General features: G+C 36.3%; 1 protein-coding gene across 6 annotated transcripts in view; it reads left to right on the top strand.

Moving 5' to 3' along the window:
• Slc24a2 (solute carrier family 24 member 2) overlaps window positions 1-24,458 on the top strand; it is a 237,483-nt gene that overhangs the window by 61,045 nt on the left and 151,980 nt on the right. The window lies entirely within an intron of this gene.

Below are 24,458 nucleotides of genomic sequence, written 5' to 3'. Positions count from 1 at the left end.
AACCTTAGCAATAAATTAAATGGAAGGTAATAGAATGTTCAAAATGGAAACACCTGTATTAAGTATTATATTTTAAATGAAAGAATATCAGATGTTCTGTGGGCTCACTCTTTTTTGGTGCATTTTATTTTTCTTTTTGTTAGCAGAAATGTAAAATAAATTAAAACTCCTTCACATTCATGCAATGAAAACAGACTGCTAGATAAAGCACGACCTAAAATAATTGCCGTAAGCTATTTGGAGATGTATTGTGAATTAAACTGCAGGAATATGCATGATAAAAGTGGCATCTGTCATTTAAAAACAATATAATTTATTTAAAAATGAATCTGTGTGCTCTGCCTGGATTGACGGGTCTTTAAATTTTGATGATAATTTTATCACTGCCACCCTCAAGCCCCAGTATTTTATGTGCCATTTGCTTTGGGATTTTCCTTGAATTAAAAATTGAACAATCTTATTGCAGTGCAGAAAAGATTTCATTACTTTCAGAGGTGACCTTCCAGATTCTATTAGGACAAGAAAATAGCCTCTAACAACCTCACTCAAAACCTATCTTCTCCTACTGGCTTTACCTAATTCTAGCAATTCCAAATGCTCAGTCTACAAGTTCTTTCTTTGACATTTTATTCTCCTGCCCTTCTCAGCAAGAATCAGGAACAGAAACATGTAAAAACTATTTGTGAGTCATCTTCTCTATATTTTGTTTATTTACATGATTCTATGATTTTGTTCTCTGCCTTCCTCTAGATAAGAGTACCTTAAAGTGCCTTGAAGATAGAAATTGAATCTTATTTTTCTATAGCTTCACAGAGAGCCTCCTTCATATTCCTGTATCAAATGGGCATCTGGCAATATTAATCAACTGGTTGTTTTTGATGAAATACCGTATTCCATGCTTCCTTTCTTTAAAGACTGTCCTAATTTATTGTGCACTTTAAGGGTCTCATAAGAACCTCAATCCAAAGTAATCAGCTGTTTGCAGCTTTAAAATAGTACCAAAAGAAGCAGGTATTTCATTCAGCTTACTATTAGCAAGCAGAAATGCATTTTTTACTTAAAGTAATACCAAAATATGTGTTGAACTCAGCATTCATAACCCATCCTAATTAATTCTATAAGAAGTTATATTTTTATTGCTTCAATAGAATTTCTCCCTTCATATTCTTTGTAGAGAACAGTTTTGAATATACAATCTGATTTCATCTGCTTCAGGGTTCTTTAATTTTTTCTTCCAGCTAAAGAACCCACTCATACCAGACTCCTAGTGTGCATGAAACAATTTAAACACTGTTTCCTGTAGTTTCCTTTTATATATATTCAAGATGTAAGAGTAACATGCACAAAAAATATAGCAGCTGATGGATAGTTTCTGGAATGCTTTCTTCTTCTCTTAGGAAAGATTATAACTAAAGGGTATAAGGGATGATGAAAAACATTGTAGAAAATAATTTGTTACGTGGAAAATAAAAGATAATGCAAAGGGAGGTTGAAGAAAAGAGTTTATCTGAAAAAAAGGGATGAATCTCACTAAATCAACGACTTGTTTTAGTCACATAAAGAGTAACACCCAATATTTTCTCTATAAATATACAGATATAAAAGCTTAACAAAAATAAAATAAGCTTTATGTAGCACAATTAAAATAGATGAAAAATCCTCAAAATGGATACTGTTGTGTGTTGGAATGATTAATTTAAGACTGTAGAATTATTTAATTAGGAAGTTAAAGGGATGAGGAAGATACATAAATATCTGAAATGAGGATTAAATGATATTGTGAAGAGCTACTGTTTTAATGGTTCTTAAGATTTCATTTATTATTTTTTTATTATTTCCCTTGATTTCATCAGATTCATCATTCTCTAATGATTAAAGCTCTTTAAACTTCATTGCATAAAAGGAAGACATTAATGTTGAGTTATTTTATTAGAACACATAGTTTTGTCCCTTTTTCGTGTTTTTCTTCTCTAACTGCTGTTACTTCAGTCAAGTAGAAGCCCTAACTTTAAAAGAAAAACAATTCCAAATGTGCACAAAAACTCCAGTAGTATCAACAGAAGATCAACATTCAGAATATTTGTAATGGAAAGAGTGACTAACACCGATCATTTTGCTCTGGCTCTAAATGAAAGTATAGAATTGATATTTGATTTGAAATACACTAGAATGTATGTTTACAGTGGAATTTTTAGAGTGGGAAATTTACCTGTCTTCAGTGCTGCCTTCAATCTCTTTTCTGTTCATTCTTTTTCAATGTATTTTTAGGGATTTTAGGGGAAAACAGTGATTTGTGTTAAATTTATGAAAGGAACCCATAACCATGGAGTGAAACTTGAAAAGAGGAAGATCAGATGCTCACATAGATACTAGAGGGTAGGATTGCTGCTGTCTTGGTGGTTACCTGTGTTAAATACTGTGCTTTTGAACATAATCAAATCATGATTATATAAACATCAGGGAAATACGTTGTACTAATAGAAGTTTTCACAGATATAGCACACATGTAACAAGACGAACACACACACCTTCACATAAACACAAATTGTTTCAGAGCCATAGATAGAAAATCAAGTGCATGAGATGCTATTTAAGGGTCATTGTGGAGTTGAGTCATCAATGCATCAGATCCCTCTCGGCTACACCCAGGGGACTTGTTGGTTTTGTTAGACTCTTCTTGTTGATTTAACACACATTTTCAGTGTACAGTACCCCCATAGCATAAAGTCTAAAAGAGGCTTCAGCCATAAAGAGGCCTCTTGAACACCATAGACAACAGCTCTCAACTTTTTTCCTGAAAGTTCATAGTTTAACATACTTGAAGACCAGTTAAAAATCATCAAGGCATCCTAATCCACATGTTCATTGTGAAATTCTTCCCTTGAATTTCATATATGGCCATCTCAAGTCCACATTTCTCTCTTCACTGTCAAATCATTTGTATACCATCTTCTTTGAATCCTTTCATATTACTCAGTACCTTAGTTAGTTTCTCAGAATAAGTCCAACTGATGGCTCAAAAGCTTGTGATTAGTCCTGTGGGGTTTTGTTTGGTAAACTCTGAGGTTTTTAAGATGTAATGTAGTAAGGCAAATGGTCACAGTAGTATCAACATAGCATCTACAGGTTTGTCTCAAGCCTGCTTCATTTATTTTACCTCCTTGCTTCTGTGGGAATTTGATTATATGAATTATAGAGCACTAGTAAGATTCAAAAAGATTTGAAGTTTATTTCAGATGAAGACTAAGACCTTGAAGGCTAATTTGGCTTGCTTGAATTTACATAACAATGTATATATTTCTTGTATGTATTCTTAATCACAATTTCTAGGTGTGATCAACTCTATGATATGATGCACTAGTGGAAACCAGAGAAAGCAAAATACAAAAAGATACATAACATCACCTCCTTTACTGCCTCCTTTTGCTTGTCACATTGAACAGCTTAGGGCTGCTGTCCAGGCATCTGAAAGAGGAAAAAACTCATCACTACAGGCTGGTTTTAGGTCTTGATTTATGTAAGTACCTTGCTCAGTATTGCTAATGTTTCCGTTTTCCCCATAGGACACTTACCAAAATATGCAACCTTTTTTGGTGGGAAGAAAGAGTGTCCAGTGAATTTTTCCCATTTCCTGAGGTCTGTGGAAATAAACCTTTATGTACTTAAAGTTATACAGAAAATAGAATAAAGTTAATACCAAAAATAAAAAAGGATACATAGCAATATGAGCTAAAACCTTCATAGTCATTGTTATAGTTATATGATGTTCATCTAAATTTGAAATCCATTTTACTTAGCAAACTTGATGATATTCTTTTAAGTACTCAAGATTTGACCTTACTTGAAAAAATGACACTTTCTACAAATTCCTAATTTCAATCAGGCTGATCCTTCTTTCTCTGCTCTGCCTCTCACCTCTTGGACCCTTTCTTTTCTGTTATCGAATGGGATTTTAAATACAGACACTGATGCAATCCACTTTCTCTCATTTCTCAGCTTTAGATGTCACTCAGAAAGCAAAGAACTAAGAAACAGGACAGTTAAAGCCCGACCTCTTCTTGTTGAGAGCACTGAAAGAAATCAGGCAAAATGAAAAATGATGTGGGACTCAGTAGGTCAAGAAATAAACCAGTATAATGTTCTCAAGAAGCCAATTCTGGGTTGCTAATTTCTACAAAGTTTTCGGATTTTAGTTTTCACTTCCTCATCCACTAATTCGGTGTTGCAAACAGTCCCTGGAGGAATAGTGAGACTCTTACCCAAGCTTAGTGCTGGTAACCAAGAAAAAGGATTTCTTATAACTCTGAGCACCAGGCTAGCAAACTGTGCCCCTAAGAACTTCTTCAAACAGTGAAGACTTAGTCATTCATGCCCAGAGGGAAGATTCATCAAGAGCCTTCACATTTTTAGTATTTTATGAAGTGTGGGTGGAAGAGTTCTGGTAAGACTCACTTTGCGGAGGACTTGATTGCTTTCTGCCAATATTCAGTTTTACAGCTTACTGCAGATGGAACCCTCTTTCTCATATAACTTGAAATATGACAAGGGAAATGTGTCCCACTTTCTCAGACCAGCTCTAAAATTTCAAAAGGTAAAAAACTAGTCTAAATTCAGAGAGTCATGGGGGAAATAAGTTGACACCGTACACCTAAGTTCCCAAAGTTGAAGAGGCATGAAAATGGGTCATCTTTTAATAAACTCACAGAGAGGCATTTCCACCATACACTTGTTGATTCCAACACTGGAACATGCGTGAAACTCAAATCTAGATCTAGTCATTCCATATCGCTGCCATGGTGACTTTTGCCTTGCTGACAGCAAAGGTACCAGTCCCAGTCCAGGCAGCACAGTGATGCTGTCACTGTGCAGGTTTTTCTAGGTGCTATCATTGTCTTCAGAAATCCCAGTCCAATTAGATATGACCACATGCATGTGTCTTCTTCTTGTAACTGAAGTTTAGAATAGAATTTTCATTTGGTTGAGTAGCAGAAAAACCAAATCTTTGATAATTCTTTTATGGAAAGGTCTATGCCATGCCAGAATAAGCACTACAAATGGCCTCCGATATTCCTGGTCACAGAAAAAAAGAGAATAAATTGTAAGGAACAACTAAAAATAATTTAAAAACTAGGAAAATTTTCAGAATCTTAAGAAATGTATTGAGGTTACATTATACATACTAGATGTTGTATAACTATTGGCAATCAATTTAACAGTCAAATATAGTGTATTTGTGTAGACTTTTATTTTTCTGTATTTAATTTTTCTAAAACTTAAAAATCACAGAAGTAGGCTTTTTGTTATAATGTTCATAATGACTTCTGAAGCAAATGTTTGGGTAGCAATTTTTTATTGAGAAATGCACTTTATTCTTATTATTTAAAAATTAGAAACCTATTATAGTGCAGATTTAAATTGACCTAACTATGTTACTTTGCCACCACTTAAAAACAAGTTGAAGTATCTTAGGCTAATCGTGCAGCACCTTCATCTCCTGAAACTCTAATGTACATGTCTCTGTAATCTAACATTCCAGTTTTATTTTCTGAAAACTTGAGAACCTAAAGCAGCACAGAAAGTTCAAGTTTTCTTCTATTATCTCAGATTGTATGAGTGCACCTGGCATTTTAGACACAGGTCTCACTGTCTCTGGCAAAGGGAACTGCAGGAGTTTATCCATCATCCAGCCTTGGATGTCAGATTGCAGCAACCTCAAGCATCTAGAATACTACCAAACCAAGTATGATAGAGAGAAAGGAACAAAGGTGGGACCAACAATTGTGTATCTTAGGGATGTCTTCATGTAGTCCTGCCTAACAATAGTAACTAGCAAACTTGGAAACACAGAGGTTTGAGTAAGTACCACTGATCTTCTAGCCAGTCTAAAAGCATGAAGGCTTGACTAAAACAAAAATAAAAAAGGAGCAGGAAATATGTGGCAATAACACAGGGAAAAGAAGAGGCTGTGAGAATGGGGTGTGGTAGTAGTGATAAGCCACAAAAACAGAGCTTATGAGAATAGGGAGACAGGTAAAAGGATCAACATGTGGCATGTATATGTACCTATCCCCATTGTGAATATGTATCATGGACCCAGATATATACTAACTAGGGTACTTGTCATTAGTTCTTTGAGGTCTGCCTCTGTATTATCGCAAATTATGTAATGCATATGACATTCCAGGCAAAGCTCTCAGTGTCTCTGGCAAAGGGAACTTCAGTACTTCATCCATCATCCGGACTCAGATGTCAGATATAAGAGCTTATGAGAATGGGGGAACAGTTAAAAGTATCAATACATGGCGTGTATGTGTACCAATACTCCACAGCGAATATATTCATCATGTATCACAAACAGACTTTTTGGAGGAGGAAAAAAGAGAAGGAAAAAGGACTGTATAATGTTGACCCAGAGGTGTGTTTTACTCAGTAACTGCTATATGGATTGGGAAACCAAAGGACAGAAGCAGAAGTGGGACAGGAAATCTAAAGATGACTCCAAATGTGCAAGACCGGGACACCTACCCTGATAACTGTTCATTTTTATGTGTTCAATAATAACATGGCTAAAAGGAGATGTTCTTCATAAAGCCTTCTGATTTCGTAAGTTTGTTCTACATTCTGGTGATCCAAAGTAAAAGGTGCTATTTTTAGCTGAATTGGAGGTATCGGCTTTGAGTATTCCTCAGTAAAAAGAATATCCTTCATTCTCCCTCTCCCAGTGACCTTCAAATTGAAACTCAAAGAGTCCAACTTTAAAGAACAAGTTAGAGAAGTCATAGAGTATTAGTTGAATAACGTGGGACTATTTTGACTGATTTTTAAACTTTGTGAGGGGCCAGCATATGACACAGCTACATGAGAATGGTCAGTTGCTTATGCCTTTCAGATAACTCATTTATAATATTCTTCCACCCTCGGTGTGGTGTGTAATCCTGTATCTTGGTCCTATTTTCGAGCTTCCCTATGGCTATATCTGGATTCAAAACAATGAAGACAGACTGTGCCTTCAGGAGCTGGTCATATAAATTCCTTAAAAATAAAACTTTAACTTTTAGGAAAAAATTTAGCACAGAGCTATCAGAGAGATCATGGTATTTATTCCAAAGGACAAACTAATGCACAGATGGACACAGAGTACTTTCCAAGTGTTTCCATCATTTTTAGTTCCTTCAGGGAAAGATTATTTCAAACCTGAGTTCTGCTTGAAGATACTCAGCTTAATTCCAGTTAGTAATTATGGCTGTAACCTTGAAGAGAAGTGTTACTCTTTTTTTAAATCATCTTTCTGCCTATTAGTGTATCAATTGAGATATTATTCAGAATGCAAAATACAAGAGAAATTTGTTATGTCCTGTGAATACTATATAAAGTGCCCAAACTTCTTATTCTTAAAATGCATTCTAGAGATGTCTGGAATTCTGCTGAAAATCAGACATTGGGAAAAATAGTTCCAGATCAATACAGGCTGGTGTCAAGTGTTTGCAAGTGTTCTTTTTCTGGCAATGATGATGTGGTGGTGGTGATGACGGTGGTGATAGTGTTTGAAGAAGGAGTAGAATTCGATTTTCTGTATCTCTTCTCACATACAGTCTTGGGTTACTTTGGATGCTTTAACCTACATCTCCCTATTTCCTCCCTGCCTTGCTGGCCCATAACCATTATTTAGTCTCGATTTTTGTACAAATTAGCAAATATGTGGGATAAATAAGTGTAATATCTAATACACAGCATGAGAATGATAGTGGATAGTAGTGTGTTGTTTTTGAGGCTGAATAAATTGTAGCTGCTCTTGCCATGGGGGAAGTGAAGGAGGATCAGAGGATGTAGACTAATTTGTTCCATTGTAACATTTTACTACAGATACGTGTCTCATAACATTGTTATCTACCTTAAATATACACAATGAAATTTGTTTTGAAAAATCTTTGGATTAATAATGCAGAATGCACCTCCTCCTCCAAACAGAAAAGGAAAATAGATGCGTGGTTTGAGTGGCCAAAAGTACTCATTGTAAGAATCACAAAGAAGGTTTAGGAGGTTACTGGCACGTTCATCAGACTCTCAAAAGGAAAATAAAGAAGGTGGTTTTTAGAAGTTCAAGATAATTCCCTAAGGGAAAAGAAACTTTCGGTCTTTAACTCAGCGATCTGTTTTATAAAAGATAGGCAGGTGGCAGTGCCTTCTAGCTCTGCTGGGCCACACAGCACCTGCAAGAGGAAGTGGCTTTAGGGTCCCAAGCGTGTGACCTTGCTCCCACCCTGTGTTGCACTGATGGGCAGCTTTACAAAAGGATTCGGGTATGTCATTAACATGCTTACACACGCGCGTGTGACACCCCAAAGACTCCATATTTTCACGAAAAAGGAAAGTACTGTTTGAGAAAAGTGTTCATCAGTGAAAGCTGAGAAAATGTGAAAGTGCAGTTACTTAATTTTTAAAAGCTTTGATTAATGTGTTCCAATGTTCTGCTTTCTCTAAAGCTTCTCAAGAACTAATGTTGTAGAAATTCACTAAATATCTGACCAGATCCAGGTTTCATGACAGTGTTCAAAACCTTCACAAAGATCTGCCAACAATCAAGAGACCGTTCCATTCTTCTCCAAATGTGCAGTTTGCTAGGCATTTTCAATTTCTCATGACGAAAGTCGCAATCTTTTAAAATTTTTTTAGAAAGTCACAATCTTAAAAATGAGTCAAATATGTCTTAAGAAACCAGAAAGACTATAAAAATCTACAGAATGAGAGAAACTTCTTGTAGTCAGGTAAGGACTTCAGTGTATGACTAAATTTGTAAGGGCTGTTCCTGAGGGTTTTGTTCGTTTGTTTGTCTTTTTAAGACGAGTTCTCACTGTGCAGTTTGGGCTGGCCTTAAATTTACTTTATAGTTCAGGCTGGTCTCAGACTCACAATGATCCTCTTGCCTCAGCCTCCCAAGTGCTGAGATTACAAGTGTGTGCCAAAGGGAACTCCTTTCTTTCTCTGTCTGTCTGTCTGTCTGTCTCTCTCTCTCTTTCTCTCTCATTCTATCTTTCTTTCTTTTTCCATCTTTTTGAGATAGAGTCTCACTGTGCAGTTGAGGCTGGCCTTGGGCTCACTTTGTAACCCAGGCTGCCCTTGAATTCATGGCAATCTTCCTGTGTCATCCTCCTGAGTGCTGGAATTGCAGGCCTGAGGCTCCATGTCCTGCTAGGATTATTTATTATAAGTTTCACTTCCTGGAATTGATTCATTTATAGTGTGTACACCTATAAGTCTCATACAGATAGTCCATAAAATAATAGCAGCATGTCTAATGATCCTAATGCTTTGATAAACAGGAGTACTTTAGAAGAAATACAATCATAACTTTTTAATGATCAAGTATGCTGCACATTTAACCTTTGCTGTTAGTGAAGTTCTTAAAAACAATGAATTCTTAATATTTTATAGTTAATGTGTATATTAAATATTATATATAAACTGTTAAGATTACATATAATTTCTGCAAATTGACTTAAATCAGTATAAGATTTTCAAAATCATCTCTTAAATTTTGCCTGTAGAGGTTTAGATTTTCAACATTTTGGGGACTCAGAACCCAACGTTTTCAGTCAGCACTATATTGCAGCTTTTCAAATTAGTTAAATATATATTCTGTCTGATTTACAGTAAAATAAGTGTGTGCTTACATCCAAAAATAAAAATAAAATAAACTTGACAGGGCTGGAGTCAGAGAGATACTTTCTGAATTGGTACCAGCTTATGCAGTAATGCTAATAAAAAAAAAACTCTTAGAAACACATTTTTAGCTTATAAATATGAAGGCAAGATGCAGACCTTTAACCAACTGCTTTCCTAATTATCAGGATGATTTTTGCTCTGTGGAAGCAAATGTCAGTGTTAATATCAGCTGAGAACATTGTTTCTTAATAAGTGACTACAATGTTAAGTGGCAAAATGCATGTTATTCACAAAAGTGCCCGAAAATATATTTAAAATTACAATTTTACTTCTGCATTCAAACTACATTCTAGAGGTGAATAGAAGTATCCACTATTAGAAAACTCCCTAAAATTTACAAGCGTTTCACACAACGGTACAAGTCTTCATAGTTAACTTGGGTTGAAGCCTGTATGTGGGTACATGTCTCCATCCCCCTAGGAAAAGAACTTCCTACCTCTCCTCTGAGTTTTTCAAAGGTGTCAGGTACGTTATTCCTTTCCTTATCAAATATTTATAAGTCATCTACCAATTAGCTAGGTGCTAGGATTGGAGCAGGGAACAAAACAGATGGATAAGCAAAAAATACCTAGTATAATGTTAGCTAGTGATAAATAATGTAAAGAAAAATAAAACAGAAAAGGGGACAGGGAGAGATGGGGTTTCTGTTTTAGACTGAGTTTGAAAAAGTTTCCCTAGAGGAGACATTTGAGTACAGACCTAAATTAAGTGAGGGAGCCAATTGTGCAGATATCTAGGGCAGCGTTTCTTAACCAGGGGTGACTTTGCCTCTCAGGAGACATCTGGAGACATTTTTAATTATCACAGCTGTGGGTGGGGGTGCTGCTGGCATCCGGTGGTTAGAGGCTAAGGGTCCTGCTAAACATCATGATACACAAGATGGCCCCTGGAACAGAGGGTTATTCGGCCCAAGTGACAGTAGCACTGACGTTAAGAAACCTTGATCTAGAAAAAGAATATATATTCCTGGCTAAGAAGACAGAAAGTGCAGGAGGGACCCTGAGATGGGAATGTTCTTGGCTTATTTCAGGAAAACATGTATGGCTACAGCACAGTGACACGGAAGATACGCATCTCAAAGTAGATTCAAGATAGTCAAAACCCCCGCCTCTCCTCTATCCTGCTCTGCCCCTAACTTTACCAAGTTCCACAGCTCTCCTGTGAGACCTGGCTTTGCTGGCAGATATCCCAGGGCAACAGATTCCAGTTTTTTGTGGGAGACAAGCATTTCACATATGTGTTTCTGAGAAGAGTGAGTTCACATCTGTCTTTCCCAGGAATGGGAGATCTCAGAGTTGCCTCTGCAAAGATTAGGAAAACTGTTTCATTGAAGTTCTGCAACTGAGACTCTCAGCAGGATAGTTACTGGTCATGTGGCTATTTGAATTTAAATTAGCAAAATGCAGTACTGTTAAAATTTCAGTCCCTTGGATATGCTAGCCACATTTCATTCCCAATAGTCATGCAGAATCTTAGTCTTCTGTCTTAGACTTCCACTGTCCTGGGTCTGGACCATTTTTGTTGTTGTTGTTGTTGTTGTTTTTGCTCTGATTCTGACCTTAGTCAGGTTTTTCATGCTGAAGAGGCCAGTGACCTCCTGAATCAGCAAACACCCTCAGTGTCATTCAGGAGCCTGTTCAGCTGGTGTGGGTGACTGGCAGCTTTGTGCTTACTTAGCTGTTTTGTTGCCTCCTGTTCTGTTCTGTTCTGTTCTGTAAGAAAGGTTCAAAGGGGATCCTAAAGTTCCTTTCAGGTTGGGAATCTGATTTTGGAATACTTGGTCTGATCTCATTTGTGTCATTTCTCTTCATTGTGTTATTTTCCAATTACTCACACTGCGAGTTCTATTTTGTTTTTTTCCCCTTTCAACAGAGATCATTTTCTCTTAGCTATCAGTATTACTCCATGACTGCATTTTCTAACTTTAAAAATGAGTTTAAGGAATAAAGCATTTTAGAATTAGAATATATATATTATTAGAATTAAATATATTAATTATTAAATATATATATTTAGAATTAGAATATATATATATGCGCTATGATTTCTTTAGTTAGATGTGGTCTTCAATAAATGAAATCACAGGCATTATCACTGGATTGTGCAGGTGATAGCTTTGATTTAAAAGGACACAAAACTAATGTAAGAATCAGTTTCTTCATCAGTAATGTTTACCCTCATAAATTTTCCACACTTCTGGTAGTGATTACCTTAAGAATGATCTTTAAATGTGTGTGTCAGTGGCTCTCAAATTTTATGGTCTTGACTCCACCTTTAATGTCACTGAGAACCCCAAAGATCTTTTGTTTGTTTGTTTGTTTATATGTTTGTTTGAGATAGGATCACACTATGCAGTTCAGGCTGGCCTTGAGCTCAGGCTGGTCTCTTAACTTGCTTCAACCTCCCAAGTCTGGGATAACAAGCATGTGCCACCATGCCTGGCAATCTTTTGTTATAGAGGTTATAACTTTCTGTAGTTACTATATTCAAAATTAAGACAGGGAAAAATTTAAAGCTCGAGAAAATCCAAGCACCTATAACATTATCCATGAGAGCAATTACATCATCATCTGTCAGCACTTGGAAAACTCCACTGTATGCTTGGAAAGAGTAAAAACCGGAGAGGCAAGTATAGTCATCCCTCAGTATTTGCTGGTGGCAGATTGATTCTAGGACCTCCCTATGATACCGAAATCCTTAGATGCTCAAGTTACTTATATAAAACTACAAAATTGCTATCATGACTCCTCATAGTAGCTTTCTTTTTGTAGATGCAGAGTGCATTTTTATTTTTGCTTTTACCTTTTTCCTCTTCTTGTCTGACCCAAGTTTTCTCTACAGGACCAGTGTTTCCCTTACCCCTTCACCCGTCACCTTTCAAATAAACTTTTGGCACTATTTTTAGCTTGTCTTGTCCAACTCTTTGTTCCAGGCAAAAAGGACCTGGACTATTAAAAAAAAAAACTACATAGTATTTGCATGTCACCCTGTGTGTTTTAAATTATCTCTGAATTACTTGTAATACCAGATACAGTATAAATGCAACATGAATAATAAGTACAATGTACTGTTTAGAGATTAATGACAAGTGAAAAGTACTGTGGATGTTCCATACAGATGCAATTTTTGTAAGTGATTTGAACCCTCATTTGAATCTGCAGAGGCATAACTTGCACATACAGGATGCTGACTATACTGTCTTAGTACTATGAAAATTGATTTGACCTCAGTGACTCCTTACCCAGAAATGTGTAACCCTCAAGGATTCTGAGACCTTACTTTGAAAACTGCTAAGGAAAGACAGGTATTTTATGTCTAGAAAATATCTTTTTCACTATCGCAGGGTTAATCTTCTCTTGACCTTAGTAATGAATATATCTCCACCGAAAGGAAAGGATGGAAATAACCATGTATGGAATACATTGTCTGCTCCCATCTTATCATGTCCCCACTTGCAGATCTCACTCAGTTTACAGCCATCCATTTCTAATTTAGGACAGGAGAATCTCTCATCTGCAGCCCCATAGCAGCCTCCCACCTATCTTTGGCTCCGGTTCTTGAAAGGATGCAAGCAAAGCATCATTTCAGCAAAGTAGCTGAGTTATAATGCTGAAATATTCTCAACCAGAACTCAGACTAAAGCCACTGAAGCCACTAAGCCACTGTAAAAAGAAACGGACCTATTTCATCATAAAAGTACTTTCTTAGTGGGTGATCTTGAAAGTATCTGTGTGCTTACAGCTTTATAGCCCTGAAATAGATAAATGAATAAGTAAGTTTGCTGCATGCAAATACGCACACTCACATACACTTTTTTCCTAACAGCTCCAAGAACATGAAGGTTATATAGACTTATTTTCACACCTAGAGGAAATTCTTATCTCATAAGCCTTTCTTTCTTGACAATTTCCCGCTACACTGATTCAATTCTTGTGAGGTTTTTTGCTTCTAGCTCAGCTTGTTGATTCATGTTTATTTTTCCAGAAAAAAAACTCAATGAAATTCTGAAAACAAAAAAGAATTCAGGATATAGTTTTATGACCTTTATTTTTTTTATTTTGAAAAGAATAAAACCAAATGAGAGAAAAAAAATGGGGCCATTCAAAACAAATGGATGGACTTAGTACTTGATTTAAAATTACAATACAAGGTTATCTACAATGGTTACCATGATGTCTTTTGTTATCTTCAATAGAATTGCCCATATTATCAGACATAAAAAAATTGAACATAGCAGTACAGAACAAAATCAATAAAAACAAAACGTTGGAGACATTATAGGACTTCAAAAGAAGATAATAGTCAAACCAGAATGGGAATCATAGTGAATCTTAATCGTCATCAGAATGTTTGCCTATATTCTCGGACTTAATGCTATCAAACATAACAGATTTGAATAACTCAGCCAAGACAAGACAGTGATTAAACAAAACATATTCAGATAAAATCAGTCAAAACAAGTCAGTAAAAGCAATACAGAGCTTCATATTATATTAATAGAAAATTAAAAATGGTACCATAGTATATCCTGCTATGTTTGGAATAGCTGTCTATGCCCCTCAAATCTAGTACAAGCAGACAAACTGGAACAGAATATAAACAAACTAAAGAGAGCGATGAAAACAATATGGGCTTCAAATCATGATACAAGATTAACAATGTCCTCTGCCTTCCCTTTTTACACACTTCCCCCTTTCACTCTCACCAGAGTACATTTTGTATCCCACTAACTCCTTTAGTTTTTAGATTAGGGAGGCAACCCGCTATTTACCTAAGTGATTCTGAACCTTTTTACCCCTGAGCTTGATCTCAAGTTGTAGCCATTTACCTTACAAGAGCCTCAAGGTTTTCCTTCTTTACAGCTGAGTATAAAAGTGTTAGGTCTTTCCAACCAGTGTGCAGCTGATGGGTGAGCTACCCCACTTTTTCTGGTTCCCTGTCACATAAAGCATTATTTTATCGTCTTTGACTTTCAGTCTATAAACCCTCTCTCAGGTTAATTATATTTCTTATATAGAGCATTTTGATGGACCCTATCTTCTGATCCACTCTGCCTGTGTTTCTTTTTATTAGTGTATCAAGGCCATCTATGTTAGTGATTATGGCCAACCTTCTCTGCCTCATCTCTGCCATGCTATTTTTGTCATTGTTTGTCTACTTTTCCCCTTCATTCCACCATCTGCCCCATTCAGTGAGCCCCCTCTGCTGCCACTGTTCCTGAAACCATGCTCTCCTCTCTCTCTCTCTCTCTCTCTCTCTCTCTCTCTCTCTCTCTCTCTCAAATGTTCTTCAGTATTTTGGGGGGTTGTATTGATGATCATGAACTCCCACAGTTCCTCTTTGTCATGGAAGCATCTTGTTTCTCCATTGATTTTTAGAGATAGTTTTGCAGGGTATATCAATCTGGGTTGGAGGTTATTTTCTTTCAGTGCTTGGAATACTTCACTAAAAGCTCTTCTTGATTTGATGGTTTGTGTCAAGAAGTCGTGATTCTGATGGGTTTTTCTTTCGTAAGTGATCTATTTCTTTTCTCTGACAGCTTTTAAAATTCTGTTCTTGTGTTGAATTTCTGGGATCTTATTATTATATGTCTGGGTGGAGATCTATTTTGGTTGTAGCTGGCTGGGGTTCTGCATGCTTCCTATATCTGAATATCATTTCCTTTTCCTATGCTTGGGAAATTTTCTTTAATTATTTCTATAAAGAGCCTTTGTATTTGTTTTGTATTTACCCCTGCTTCTTCACTCACATTTTTAATTCTTAAGTTATGATCCTCTTATCATTTTCTAGCCTTTGTATTGTTACTTCCGGTTCCTTGTTATTTTTAAGAGATGTTTTTCCTTTCACGATCACAAGTTGCAAACCTGTCTTGAAAGTTGGATAGTCTATCTTTAGTTTCTTTCAGGCAATTTTGCCAGCTTTCAATGGAATTTTTAATTTTCTGGTAATCTCTTTGAATCTGTTTCATGTATTCTAGATTGTTTTTATATTCTTCATCAAAGGCTTCCCTCCTTTTTCTCTTCTTCTCCATTCTTCCATCTGTGTCTTCTTGACAGGTACTTAGCATTTGTTTTATTATTTTTCTTATATCCCCCTTTACTTGTATTAGTGTTTATGTTTTGAGTTCTTTTATAGTGTCACAAAGACATTTCTTTATGTCAGATGCTGCTTTTTCATACACCACAGGTGTGCAACCCCCATCTCTTCTGTGTTTACCTCTCCAGGACCAGTACTGCTTGGGTTGGAGGCTGGAGATTTCCTTTTGTTTCTACCTCTTGTCATGTTTCTGGTTTCTTCCAGAAAAGTGGATAGTGGGAGTCCCCAGCACTTCTGAAGCGTGCTGGCTAGGGATTGCTGCCCTCCCCAGTCTGCTGTTGACCAGTGAAGTACAAGCAGGGGCGGGGCAGGCTGGCCCTGCCTTTCTGAGGTGGTCAACCACTGGGAGTCTTCACCACATTAATGTGTGCCATGCGGACAGGGCTGCTTAGGGGTAGGTTCAGGGAAACCTCATCCTTAACTATTGGATCATACACAGGGGTGGGACTCAGTCCAAGCAATTCTCACCAATCTGCTCTCTGCTAGGAATGGCTGACTGAAGCCGCTGTAGTTCTGGTTCCAGGCTTGTCCTGCCCAACTCCAAAATGTCAACCGGCCAATCGCACACTCCCACGGTAGGACTGAGTTCCCCGCACTCACCGAGCAGTGCAGACCTCTGAGCTGGTGCTGTTCTCTGCTCCACTTCTCCCCTCTGTGACCACATCTTCCCACCAAGGCCCTCAGGCTTGCCAACCCCCAACTTCACTGCAACCATGAGTCTTCAGATTCCAGCGGTGTTTTAGTACACAGTTTTTCTTTTCTTCCCCGCCCCCCCCCTTTAGTTTCTTCCTAGGTTGAAAGGATCCATCTCCTTCCGTCTGGTCTTCCCCAGGATGCTATTTTCCAGCATCTGAGCTGTTTCTCTCAGAGAGGCTTTTTACTTTGCTGCTTATTGATCTGCCATCTTCCCAGCTTCCTTACTTTTATTTTGAAAGAGATATTTTATAATACAAAATACAAGCTTAAATATCACGTGGTTTCTCTTTATACGAGATAATCAAAGTACACATACAAATAAAGAGCATAACAGAAAATAGATAAGTACAAGAAAGTTCAAATAAGTTCTAGATACATTTCAATGTATACTAATTTGTTTTATTTATAGCATTAGTTTCTCTTAGTTCATTGAAAAGAAGGTTTGTACTTTTATTTGTTTCTTTTGTGTTCTTGAATCTTTTGTCTTATGTCTTATACTCAGTGACTATGAAAATAATAATACACAGTATCTTAACTTATTGTCTTATTATATTGTTATGAAATTTTTATTTTCAAATAAAATTTAAAAATATAGATAAACAGAAGAAAAATAACTTCTTAATTTCCACTACAGCTGATATCTGCTATATACTCTTTTATTGTGGGTCTCTCATTTAACACTCTCTAGCACTCTTTTTTCTCTCTCTCCCTTCCATTTTCATATTTTTAAAAAATTATCAGTATAACACCATAGAAACTAATTCTTGTGGGATAATTTTATTTTACTTCAATTGCAAAATCTTTCTGTGCTATTAACCCTCTGCCTCTGTTTATCAAACTTCAGTGCATGTGTGAACCACTGGGAAACTTGTTAGAACTATAGGATCTCAGACCCTCTTCCAGACCTACTATATTAGAAATGGCATTTTTAAAAACTCCAGGTAAAGGTATTGGTAATATTGCTGTAGTAAAAGGCTGACATATTTTGTGAAGTCTGCGCAGTGTCCCAATATTGATGAGATATTCAGTATTCAATATTCAACATTCAATATTGATGAGACATTCAATTAGTACTTCCAGTTTTCCTGGGAAGATGAGACACTTTCCTATGAATATTAGTAGTAAATATTTCTTTCAAACATTAGCATTTTCTAAAACAAGACTAGGTAAGATTTAAAGTTAAAACCTATAGTTAGTTTGCAGGGTGATAGATAATCTAACAGAAATAATTTTTTTAAAGATTCCAAAACATCAATTGAATCCAGTTTTTTTGTTTCTATTCCAGGAATCAAACTCACAGTGTCGTGTTTGCCAGGTAGACACTTATGCCACTGAGCTAAATTCCCCAGCTGATTCAACCTTGTAGCACATAAAGATTATAAGTGTTGCCATAATGCTTCCTATCATGTGGCTACATCTTTCTCTATCTACAGTGACCCAAGAAAAAGCTTCCCCTAATATTTTTGTTTTGGTGTTATTATTCAAAATGCCTTTGCCTCTGACTGTTCTTGAAATCATCTATTTTTATCCATCCTTGGACACATAGTTTTAATCTCACTTTCCTCTGGAAAGTTGCCCCACCAGTCCAGTTTATACTGAATTCACTTGCAAAATAGTCCCCATTATTCTCTGAGCCAGCTGTATCAATGTACTTTATGTACTTAATGTATTCAAGGTACTCATTTACTTTCTCTTGATTTAGATACATCACTTCTTACCTCTGACCCACTTATAAGTGGTTGAGGGAAAGATCTTCAGTGGGCTCATCCAAGTCCTCTACAGCCCCTTTCACTTTAGAAGAAGATGGAGTATAGTAGAAGGAGCATACAGTTTGAAGTGAAAGGGCTTGTGTTTGAGGCCCAGCTCTGTCATTTACCATCTGTGTAATCATAGAGCATTAAGTAGCCTCTCTGAGCCCTGATTTGGTCATCAGTATAATAGGGAAAATCGGCACTGTGCACTGCTTAACAAATCACTTAACAAGGCTTATTGTGTAAATTAAGAATATATCACTCCCCAAAGTCTAAATAATTAACTAAAAGTCTCATCTCATGTTGGAGCTTGTCTCTAAATTCTACTCATGTATGCAAGTCTTAATCTCTCTCTCTCTCTCTGTTTCTCTCTCTGTTTCTCTCTTTCCTTCTCTCCCCATTGCCCCCACACACATACACACTGACATATAAGAATGATTATATCCTGGGTTTAAAATCCTTTACATGGTTGTAGTATCTAGCAGGAATTGAGCAATGCATATTGTTAGTTTACATTTACATTTACATTATTTTTAAATCGTTTATTTACATTATTTTTAAATCATTTATTCAATCAATTATTTAAGAAATGTATATACAACACAATAAAAAGTTGCATCATATGATGTTTTAAAATATGTATGTTTTGTGGGATGGCTAAATCAGTACATTTACCTTCTAGTTAGGACTAGCAATATCAGTTTTTGAGTAATAGCAATAATACGTAGTTCACTTTTAAAATAAATTTATTTTAGAAAAACCAGCGCAACTTAAAGTAAAATGCTTGATAAATAGTAGAGCATAAATTATGAAAATATGACAACACATCATGCTGACATTATAAAAAGTGACTAATGTTTGAGGAAATATTTACCCATAGAAGCCAACTGTAGGCAATATCAAATATCAGTTGTTAATTTACCTATGATTAAGTAAACTCCTAGAATTACCAATTCATTTGATTGCTCTCCCACAGAACCCTAGACATAATAGATTCTCAATTATTATCCAAGTGTGATTTAAAGTAGGCCAATAAATCATGTTCTGTTGTTTGACACATAACTACCTGTTGTTCCATCTTATAAAAATATCCAAAATGCATAGATAAGATAGTGTGTTTCTGATAAAGACATTAGATGTAATGTCATCAGAGATTTATCACATAACCTGGGTAGCTCAACATACACAGTTACAGTTGGGGAAAGGGATGAGTAGTTTATTTGGCAATAAGTCAGTTCCTTTCAAAGCAACAAATATTTAAAGAGCACCAGTTGTACAGAGTATACTTTTCCGGGAAAGATTTGACTAAAATCTGCATTCAAATAGCAGGATACATTATAGTAACCCGTTTTGATTTCCTATTAACTTGATTTGAAACCCTGTATAGCCCTCACCATCTTGCTTTGACTGATTTTCCTCTATTCTGCTTTGCTTGATAGTACCAAGTTCAAAAGTATAGGCAAAACTGTAAAGACAATAAGATTCATTATGACGCCCATTCCGGTTGACTATTATCTTCTTTTAAAGTCCTGTAATGTCTCCAATGTTTTGGTTTTATTCTTTATTGTTCTGTTCAATTTTATCATAACTGATGATATAGGCAATTCTTTTTAAAATAGCAAGAGGCCGTATGGTAACCATTGTTGATTACCTAGTATTTTGTTTTTACATTATCTATTATGTCCATCCTTTTGATTTGACTGACTCTGTTCTGTTATGTCACATTTGGTTTTACTCTTTTCAAAAAAAAAGTAATAAGAACTGTGGGAGTAATAAAGCCCAAAATGTGTAATTGTCATTGTACAAAAGAAAGGAAAAGAAAGTGCTCTAAAGAATATAACTACATGTATATTTAAGTATAAGATAGATAACCATATTACTGAGTTTTGTTGGATCACTGAACAAAACTGTTTGCAGTATCACTGTTTGAAAGTCCACTTTATATGCTTTAATTTTGTAACTTGAACAACTATTTCTAAGATAACAATATGTAATCTATTAACTAGTGATTTCCTACTGTTTATTTGCTGAAATTCTGTATAACTTGTACCTTTTTTCTGTCTTTTTTTTTCTCCTTAAATAAAAAAAACTGAAAAAAAATCTGCATTCATGGGAAAAACAAAAGGTTTACTATGCTCTGAATCAAAATAAGTACCATTATTGTATTAGAACTCAAAGCTCATTCACAGAGAGTTTTCCATCTAAAACTATGAAATCTCTTCAAAAAAAGGTTTTATTTTCTCTCTTACAAAGAAATGAAGTCAGAGAAATTACGTGATTACTCTAAGATCATGTGATGATTAGTCTTCCTCTATGTGCCTTATAATTCATCAATTGTTTCCATTCAGTATAAGTTGCTGGAACTTTCTCTCTTCCTGCTTCTCTGGAGGTGTTCGATAATTTCATTATAAGAATTCTAGATTTTTATTATGCAAAAATGGGATTAAATTAAATGGATTCAGTTAAATTATGGGAATAAATTAAACTGAGATTAAGGTCATACTAGATGTTGTTTGTTTTAAGGAATGAAGTTTCACTTTAAAGGATGTTGACCGTGTTTCTGATACGAAAGGACCAGTCTCTGGATGGCTCATTTTCATGAGGCTGGCAGGTGCCTTCTTGACTCTTTCTTGTGTAATGAATATCAACAAAGCAGAAAAAGGTTGGGGGTGAAATTTCAGTCTCAGGGTTGAACCAAATCAGTTCCATTGGACAAATTATTTAACCTCTCTGAGTTTTGGTTCAACTATAAAGTGAAAAGTAAAGTAGTTCTTACTCCCGTATGATTGTAACATACATTTAATGTGGCAAAACAAAGAGCAGTGCCTGACTATGGCATAGAAAGTGGCCGCTATGAAGATGAAAAGGGTTCCTGCAAGCAAAAATATGAGCTAATGCTTTGAGGTATTTCAGGCTCCTCTGAAACATACAATCCTGCCTCTAGGGTACAAGTTATTCTCCTTCAAATAATGGCCATAACCTTTAGGTTTATTTTCGTTTCTTCATTTAAGTTGTTATTATAATATGAACAAAATATTCCAAGCACAGCATTTTCCATCACCTCTCAGAATCTCTGCCTCATAGGAAGCCACCATTTCCCTCATTGTCCTAATGACTCCTCAACTAAAATGGAGATTACATTGTCTCCTTAAAATCGGATTTCCTCCTTATTCTCTATTCTCTCACAATGGCCTCCTCCGTATTTCTTGTCTCATCCCTCTAGCCACTATGGGCCTCTCTCTAATATTTCCCTAACTGTGGGATTCCCCAAAAGCAGGTACTGAGGCAAGGCTGTGAGCAGAAGTGATCTACTTGAGAGATCTAGGAAGCTCCAGCAGGAAAGCAGGGAGGGGAAAACAGGCAAATGAAGGTGAGATATAAAGCCACCACCACTGGGGATGCTGAGAGCAAATTCCTAGGTGGGCAATGCTGTGAAATGGCCGAGTAATTGTCCCCCAAAGATGACCATGTCATAATCCTCGGAGCCTATGAATGTTAACTTCATAGATTTTGCAGATATGAGTAAATATCTTAAAATGGAAAGATTACCATGGATTACCCAAATAGGCCCACAGGAATCTCAAGGGTCATTGTAATAGAGAGAAAACAATTCAGTTACTGAGAAATTTGAAGATACTGTACTGCTGTCTTCAGGAGGAAAGGGCAAGAGCTAAGGAATACACGCAGCCCTCTGGATCCTGGAAAAACAAGGGAATGCTGTGGATTCTTCCCTAGAGCCTGCCAACACTTTGATTTTTGCCCAATAAGACTCATTTCAAACATAGGAGCTCCAGAATTGTTAGACAGTAGAGTGGTGTTCCTTTCATCCTCTAAATTTTTGGTAATGTTTTCCAGTAGCCATCAGAAACTAATGCAACACACCTCAGAACTCTTCTAGTCAAACACAAGGGAGCCAAAGTGTTCATGTATTGATTTTTATCAATCCTTGGCTGAGGGCTCCAGGACATGGAAGTGTTAATTCCACAGTACTCAGCCAGTGGTTATAAATCAGCAAGAGCACACTGGACGGTCAAGACTTAGGGAAATGGACTGGGCCCTTCCTCTGCTTCTTTAAGTCTGTTTTAACATTCATCTCTCTTGAAGACCATCCCTTCCAGTCAACCCCTTAGCATTTGCCGGGTTAATCATGCCCACATAAGGGGGCCTTAGGTAGGTTGCTTCCTTTCTCAAAATTCTAGAATGCTCCAATGGGGAAAAAACTTTTAAGAAAGGAAACCCGCCTGTCTACTAATAAATGTTAGTGCTAAATCTTTCACAGTTTATTCTTGGCCTTTGAATCTTTAAATTTGGGTGGGCAGCATGGATAGTCAGTGCATTTGGGTATCTGCATAGAAAATTCCAGGCTTGACATATGAATCTTTGGAGCCTTGAAATGTTCATCCCTTAGGCATGCATTCCTTATAATAGCAGTAACACCATGAGGAAGTGATAAAATTGATTTGAAAATGGAGAAGGTTAATTAAAGAAAACATTTAAGACGTGGTTGTCGGTTGACACCAGGGACACCAAGCCTGAGAAATGTTGAGTTCTGCAAATTTACAGAATGTCAGATGTATATTAAGATAAATCCAGCATCTGAGGAGATAATACCAGGTGAAATAATAGCCCACCGAAGCAAGTGCATCCTAACTAAAAGTGCTTAGAGTTTCAAAGCATTGCATGGAAGATTTCATGCTCAAATGACCCCTTACAGTTTGTCCATGGTCTTCACATTGGTTTTGCCAGCTGTTGACTTTGTACCAGCTATTAGTCCATTCAATAAAAGGGTAGAGAAATGAAAAAAGAGAGTCTGTGCAGTTTTTAACATAAGCAAAATAAATATGCTTTAAAATTGGAAAAGGAAGTGCTGCTTCTGGAATGTTTTTGTCCTCCTTGCTTCCGAGGAAGGTGGAGCTGTAAAAGAGCCTAAAAAGGAAAGGAACTGACATTTACCACTCCTCCTAGTGCAGTAAAGAAGTAAGTACATCTGCCCTCTGAGAAGGCATAAATGCTTCGCTCAACAAACTAGGAGGATGAGTTTATGTAATGTGTCTGATGTCATAAAACCAAGAAGGTAGACATTTGGGATTCGAACCTAAATTTGTTTCAAGAGTTTATATTCTATCTTATCCATTTTTTATTTAACATATACCTTATATTTATATATTGCTGCTTAACACATTTTTCTTATGTTCTTTATATTTCCTCTGTAGGGCAAATATCAATGGCCACATTTTACAAATACAATTACAAAAACCCAAATGTTTTGTATTGTTTTGTGTTTGGTTTATTGGTGGTGGGGGTGTTGTCCAAAGAGATACAGCCAGTAAACAAAAGAGATAACTTCTGGTCAGGGGCTCAGGTTCAAATTTCCTTATTGCTGTGTCCAAAAAGAAGGGACTCAGTCACTGATTACCTGAATCTAACAGGAGGAGGCCATTCACTTCAGAAGCATTCTGGTGAGAAAAAAATTTAATGTTCAGTAGGTTGTATCTTAATTATTAAATTAACATTTTCCATGCAGAAAATTTGGAAAATATAGAAATGGAGAATATAAAAATCACCTATGATATCACCAGCCATAAATAATCAGAAGTATTAATTTGGTGTATTTCTTTCCAATACTTGGAATGTAGACTTGTATATGCATTGTATATATATGCTGTACATAGTTTAATATGCTGGTTTTCTAGTAACAGTACATAAAGAATATTTTTTACAGGCTATTAGATAACTTTAACAAATTGCCACCTGTATTATAGTGTTGCATGAATATAACCTTAATTTATTGAAACAGTCACTTATGATTGAACATAATCATTCTTGGTTGTAAGCTACCCTGATGCTGCAATTTTGGTATCTTACACATAAAATTTGTATTTCTAACTGCAGTAGATGCAAGGGCCAATTTCTATATTTTGAAGGTTGTTATTTTAAAATCTTTTCAAAGTTGATAGATGAAAACAAATTCTCCTTCCAATTTGCATTTTACAGATTGCAGCTTAGCTGAATTTGTTTCAATGTGTTGACTTTGCCAGGTGTCTGGTACTGTACAGGACTGGGTTGTTTATATGCTGCTGCAGTCTTCAGGGACCCAGCAGCGGGTACCAAGGTGATCAAATGTTACAGCAATTCCCAGAACTCCAGTGCCAAAACACTGCCAACACCAAAGCATATATCTCTGTGCAGCAG

Source organism: Cavia porcellus, unplaced genomic scaffold (genome assembly GCF_034190915.1).
Source record: "Cavia porcellus strain 051 isolate PalLab524CR breed Dunkin Hartley unplaced genomic scaffold, mCavPor4.1 scaffold_1, whole genome shotgun sequence".
In the NCBI taxonomy this organism is placed as follows: domain Eukaryota; kingdom Metazoa; phylum Chordata; class Mammalia; order Rodentia; family Caviidae; genus Cavia; species Cavia porcellus.
The sequence above is the reverse complement of the archived record's forward strand: the minus strand, read 5'-3'. Positions and strand labels throughout refer to the sequence as shown.